The sequence below is a fragment of the Rutidosis leptorrhynchoides genome, chromosome 11 (genome assembly GCF_046630445.1).
Source record: "Rutidosis leptorrhynchoides isolate AG116_Rl617_1_P2 chromosome 11, CSIRO_AGI_Rlap_v1, whole genome shotgun sequence".
Lineage (NCBI taxonomy): Eukaryota > Viridiplantae > Streptophyta > Magnoliopsida > Asterales > Asteraceae > Rutidosis > Rutidosis leptorrhynchoides.
The window spans coordinates 399,187,112-399,193,842 of NC_092343.1; positions in this window are offsets into that span (position 1 = coordinate 399,187,112).

Here is a 6,731-nt window from a genome sequence, read left to right on the forward strand (position 1 = left end):
TAAATAATTATTTAATTATTATAAGACTTAATTATTATTTAATTATGACTTAATTATTAAATACTTATGATTTAATAATTTTAATTAGAAACTTATGATATGATTAAAAATTCATTATTAATTAATAATACTTATGATATGATTTAAAATTTATTATAAATTAATAATATTTATATTATGATTGATATTTAATTAATTAATTAAATACTTATGTTATACTAATTATAACATTTCAACTTATATTAACTTTAATAATTCATTTTATTTAATTAAACTTATGTTAAGACATTATTATACACTTTTGACTTTAAATAACATTATAACCTATGTTATTATTATAACTTACACTTTTAAAATTAATGTTGACTATGTTTGACCAAGGTTGACTTTTGAGTTGACTTTCGGTTGACTTTGACTTTCAGTTGACTTCTGTTGACTTTCTAAATAAGGAAACTTTCCTAACTTCAAAACTTTCTAAAAATAGAACTTTCTAAATTTGGAAACTTTCCAAAAATAGAAACTTTCCAAAAATAGAAACTTTCCTAAAATAGAAAACTTTCCAAAAATGGAAACCTGCTAAAAATAGAAACTTTCTAAAAATAGAAAGTGTGTGTCCTTATGCTGTTCCAATCAAACCGATGCTTGCTGAGTAATGTTCTATGCCTACTTGCAACATGTACAATAGCTATCATACTAAGACTTGGCCTAAGTTAGTTATTTATTTCGACCTGCTTTATTTATAGGTCGGCGTTGTGATCTTTCTTGATCATTTTACTTTACGTGCTGTTCGCTTGTTTGTGAGATTTCTTCAGTTGCTATATAAGGTGAGTTATAGTCCCGTTTTTACATACTTTTCAAAGTATATTTTTGGGATGTGATTACATGCAGATTTTTATTTACGTTTAGACACAAGTAACAGTTAAATTTAATTATTCATTGTGAGTTGGACAAAAATATTCCCTAGTCTGGTAACTGTAATCATTGGTTTCTACCGGTGAACGCGAATCCTATGGATAGATCTATCGGGTTTGACAACCCCATTTCGAGCTAGTCGCGCTAGCAATTTATAATCGGAATGTTTAGTACTTCGTAATTTGTTGTAGATACACTGTCCAAGTGTATATTTTTTTATTGTGTTTGGCAAGGGTAAATAAAGGGTTAAGTGGTTACCAGGTGGCTCATTGATAATGGAATAATGTTTAATGTTTTCTAACATTTTTAAATCTTGTGGTCTAAAGTTTACTTATTTATTTAAACCTATAATTCACTCAACCTTTGTGTTGACAGTTTACTTGCATGTTTTCACAGGTACTTGAGTTATTTGATGCTTCCGCTGTCGTTAGAAGAGTCTGCATGCATTTGGGCAGATTTTATGAAACTATTTATGAAACTTAAGTTTGCATTCTATTTTGGATAATTTAAATTGTGGGATTGTTGGCAATGTTTTGTGTCAACTTTTGGTTTCATTTTATGGTTGGTTGGTTTTCAAACTACTTAATTTGGTTTGTTTCCTTTTTGGGGAACATTTTGAAATAAAAGAATGCAACTTTGTTTATTTAATTCATTTAAGTCCGATCAAGCTATGGGACCAACTGACGGATCCGTTAAGTGTTTTGACGGGGTCGTCACATGTGGTATCAGAGCTCTGGTTGTAGGGAACTAGGCGGTCTTAATGTGGTCAACCCGTGGTTATTAGGGTGCATTAGAGTCTAGTCTACAGCCCGACCATTTTGCTATAGCATTATTATGCATCTCATTTCGTATAAGTTATATTATTAGCTTTCATATCTTTTTGGTATGTGGTTTGCGGTTTTGCTGTTTGCAGATGTCGACTTCATGCGATAACTCTGTTGCTGCTCCTGCTCCACCGTCTCCTGCTAGACGTCGTGCTAATCAACCGGAGATCGATGATCCTGTTCATTACTATTTTTCTACCATTACTCATATGAACCGGGCTTATAATGAGGTGACACGTATTAACGCCCTTAGTGATTGTTTGCGCACCTTGCCACATAATGAAGTTATGGACGAGATCCGTGCCGACATGCGTAACTTTATCACTTTCAAGCATAGGGTTGAGGATGCGAATCGCAAGCGTGATCGAGAAGTTAATGCTAAGTTCGAGGCTCTCGAGAGCACTGTTCGTGTGTTGAAGGAAGAGTTGGATGTTGTGAAAGGGAAGTTGCGTAAGTATGAGGATCCTGCTGAGACTCATGCTGGACCAGCTTATCACACCCGCTCTAAGCGAATGTGATGTGATTATTCATATTGATTATCTATCTCATCAGACTTAATGTCCTTTTTATACATACATTTTGGGTTATGTACGGCGTTTTGCCGAGGATTTTATTAAGATTTTGTTATGGGATATTTTCATTATGTATGGATGGTTATTTTTATGACATCTATTATCATTATCATGTTTTATTTCTGATGTTGTGGCTCTTGGCATGTTATATTATGCGTAATATATGTTCATGTATGTTAGGTGCTATGTATGTTGTATGATGTTATCATAAAATATGTATGCATTTGATGGTTATTTCTATAACAATCATAACTGTCATGTTATTACTCATAGTGTTAGTTGACTAATATCTTAATGGTTAGTCTTTTCGTGTTTTGATCTATTCCTTTATGACACTAGTATTATTCTTGGTACTAACGGATGTGTTATTCTATTTTGAAGATCATGCCTCCAAGAGAGTCCACTGAAGCGCGTATGCAACGCCTGATCAATGAAGGAATTGCTGCTGCTATGGCAGCAAATGCTAATGTTAACGCCAATGCGAACAACAACGTGGGATGCTCCCACAAAACTTTTATGGCTGGTCGACCTCAAGAATTCAGTGGTACGGAAGGACCAATAGGGCTTACTCGTTGGTTCGAGAAAATCGAATCTATTTTCAGGGTCAGTCGGGTCCGTGAAGAGGACAAAGTTAGTTTCGCTAGTTGCACTCTCAAGGATAGTGCCTTGACATGGTGGAACAATCTGGTTAGTAGTTTGGGAAGCGATGTAGCTTATGGTTTGGCCTGGAATGATTTTAAGGAAAGATTGATCACCCGCTATAGACCTCGGGGTGAGCTTAAGAAGCTAGAGGTTGAGCTCAAGAATTTGAAAATGCATGGCACCGAGTTAGATGCCTATGAACGAAGGTTTTTCGAGTTAACTTTGCTGTGTCCTAGGGTTTATGCGGATGAGGACCGCAAAATTGAGGCTTACATTGATGGTTTGTCCGAGAAGATTGAACACGGGGTTGAGTCCAGTGAACCCCAGACTATTGAGGCCGCTATGTCTATGGCCCACAAACTTAATGACAAGGTGTTGAGAAGAAGCAAGACTACAGTTGCTGAAAGTAGTGAGGAGGTTGTCAAGAAGGCTGATAATGGGAAACGAAAGTGGGATAACAACCGCAATCAAAACCAAAATCAGCAGAAGAAACAGGATACCTCAGGTGCTAACAACAGAAATCAGCGTGTGTGTCCTCGTTGCTATAAAGTTCATGATGGTTACTGCACAGTTACTTGTAAGAGGTGCTCTAAGCAAGGGCACATTGCTAAAGATTGTACAGTGCTTTTGCCGGGGTCTGCTACTCCCGCGACTGGTGGTAATAATAATAATGTTGGTAATAGAGGTGGTAACGGTAACGGTAATGGGAAATCGAATAATGGAGGTAATCCGAGGGTTTGTTATGAGTGTGGGAAGCCGGGGCATTTCCGAGATGCTTGTCCCAACAAGAAGACTGCAGAGACTGCACGCGGCCGAGCGTTCAACATTAATGCTAAGGATGCGGAGGAAGATCCTAAGCTTGTTACTGGTACGTTCTCAGTCAACGATTTATCAGTTTATGTTCTATTTGATTCAGGGGCTGATTTAAGTTTCGTGTCGAGTAAATTAAGTCCGAGAATCAAAACGCCGTTAGCTCTCTTAGACAATACTTATGTTATTAAAGTAGCTAATGGTAAGGAACTTACTGCTAAGACTGTACATCGTAAGTGTAACATTAATCTGGGTGGTAGGGATTTCGAGATAGATTTGATACCGATTGAACTTGGTAGTTTTGATATTGTTATTGGTATGGATTGGTTGTCCGCGAACCGTGCCAAGATCGTCTGTTATGATAAGGCTATTCGTATTACTGATGTGATTGGAGAGCCACTGATGGTCTTTGGAGATAAGAAATGCACACAGTTAAACCTTATTAGCTGTATGAAAGTTCGTAAACATCTCCGCAAGGGCTGTCATGCTATTCTTGCTCATGTTGTTGATCCTTGTAAGGAAGTAAAGAACGTTGATGACGTTCATATTGTTAGGGATTTTCCCGAGGTGTTTCCCGATGACTTACCTGGCCTTCCGCCGCAACGCGCGGTAGAATTCCAAATTGATCTTGTTCCCGGCGCTGCTCCTGTAGCACGTGCTCCTTATCGTCTTGCGCCTTCTGAACTTCAAGAATTGTCAAGTCAACTCCGTAAGTTGATAGACAAAGGTTTTATTCGTCCTAGTTCGTCCCCTTGGGGAGCTCCTGTTCTGTTTGTTAAGAAGAAGGATGGTTCTTTTCGTTTATGCATTGATTATCGTGAACTGAATAAGCTCACTGTTAAAAATCGTTATCCTCTTCCGAGAATTGATGATCTGTTCGATCAGCTTCAGGGTTCTTCTGTTTATTCAAAAATTGATCTTCGTTCTGGCTATCATCAGTTGCGTGTTAAAGAATCTGATGTTTCAAAAACTGCTTTTCGCACCCGTTACGGTCACTTTGAATTTCTTGTTATGCCGTTCGGATTGACAAATGCACCTGCTGTGTTCATGGACCTCATGAACTGTGTGTGTAGACCCTATCTGGACAAGTTCGTTATTGTTTTCATCGACGACATTCTAATCTATTCTAAGAGTGATGAAGAGCACGAAGAACACTTGAGGTTAGTGCTTGATTTGTTAAAGAAAGAAGAGTTGTACGCTAAGTTCTCTAAGTGTGCTTTTTGGTTAAGAGAAGTTCAGTTCCTTGGTCACATTGTTAGCAAACAAGGAATACAAGTTGATCCTGCTAAAATTGAGGCGATTGAAAAGTGGGAAACCCCGAAAACTCCTACTCAAATTCGTCAGTTCTTAGGATTGGCAGGTTACTATCGAAGGTTCATCCAGGATTTCTCTCGTATAGCGAAACCTCTGACTGCTTTAACGCATAAAGGGAAGAAGTATGAGTGGAAGGATGAACAGGAGAATGCTTTTCAGATTTTGAAGAAGAAACTGACTACCGCTCCGATATTGTCTCTACCGGAGGGTAATGATGATTTTGTTGTTTATTGTGACGCATCTCGACAAGGCTATGGTTGCGTTTTGATGCAACGAAAGAAGGTTATTGCGTACGCATCACGTCAGTTGAAGATTCACGAGCAGAACTATACAACTCATGATTTAGAGTTGGGGGCCGTTGTTTTTGCACTTAAGATTTGGAGACATTATTTGTATGGGGTCAAGAGTACTGTGTACACAGATCACAAAAGTCTTCAACATATCCTCGATCAGAAACAGTTGAACATGAGACAACGAAGATGGATTGAGACGTTGAATGATTACGATTGTGACCTTTTGTATCACCCGGGTAAGGCCAATGTTGTGGCTGATGCATTGAGTCGTAAAGAAAGGACTGAACCTCGCAGGGTTAGGGCCTTGAATATGACAGTTAGATCAAACCTCGCAAGGCAGATTCTTGAGGCACAACAAGAAGCCTTAAAGGAAGAGAATTTTGTGAAAGAGAACGTAAGAGGTATGGCTAAGAAATTTGAGATTCGAGCAGATGGTACTAGGTACTTTGTAGGACGTCTTTGGGTTCCGAAGTTTGGTGAACTGCGACAACTTGTTTTGGATGAGGCTCATAAGTCTAGGTACTCTATTCATCCTGGTTCAGGGAAGATGTACCATGATCTTAAGGAGCTGTATTGGTGGCCAAATTTGAAAGGTGATGTGGCTACGTATGTGGCTAAGTGTTTGACCTATTCTAAGGTCAAAGCTGAACATCAAAAACCGTCCGGATTGTTGGTACAACCAGAAATTCCCGAGTGGAAGTGGGAAGGTATCACTATGGATTTTATCACTAAGTTACCAAGAGTTTCGGGTGGCTACGATGCGATTTGGGTGATTGTAGATCGACTCACTAAGTCGGCTCACTTTTTGCCGATTAGGGAAACCGATTCCATGGAAAGACTCACCCGTTTGTATTTGAAAGAGATTGTTTCGAGGCATGGTGTTCCCGTTTCTATAATTTCCGACAGAGATAGTCGATTTGTATCGAGATTTTGGCAATCGTTGCAAGAAGCCTTGGGCACTAGATTGGATATGAGCACCGCTTATCATCCTCAGACGGATGGTCAAAGTGAGAGGACCATTCAGACATTAGAAGATATGTTGCGAGCTTGTGTGATTGATTTTGGAAATGGGTGGGATAAGTATTTGCCGTTAGCTGAGTTTTCTTATAACAACAGCTACCACGCAAGTATTAAAGCCGCACCGTTTGAAGCTTTGTACGGTAGGAAATGTAGATCTCCTATTTGTTGGAATGAGGTTGGGGATGCTCAACTTACAGGTCCAGAGATTATTCACGAGACTACTGAGAAGATTGTTCAAATTAAAGAAAGGTTGAGAACTGCTAGAAGTCGGCAAAAGAGTTATGCCGACAAAGGAAGGAAAGATGTTGAATTTCAAGTTGGTGATCGTGTTATGTTAAAAGTTT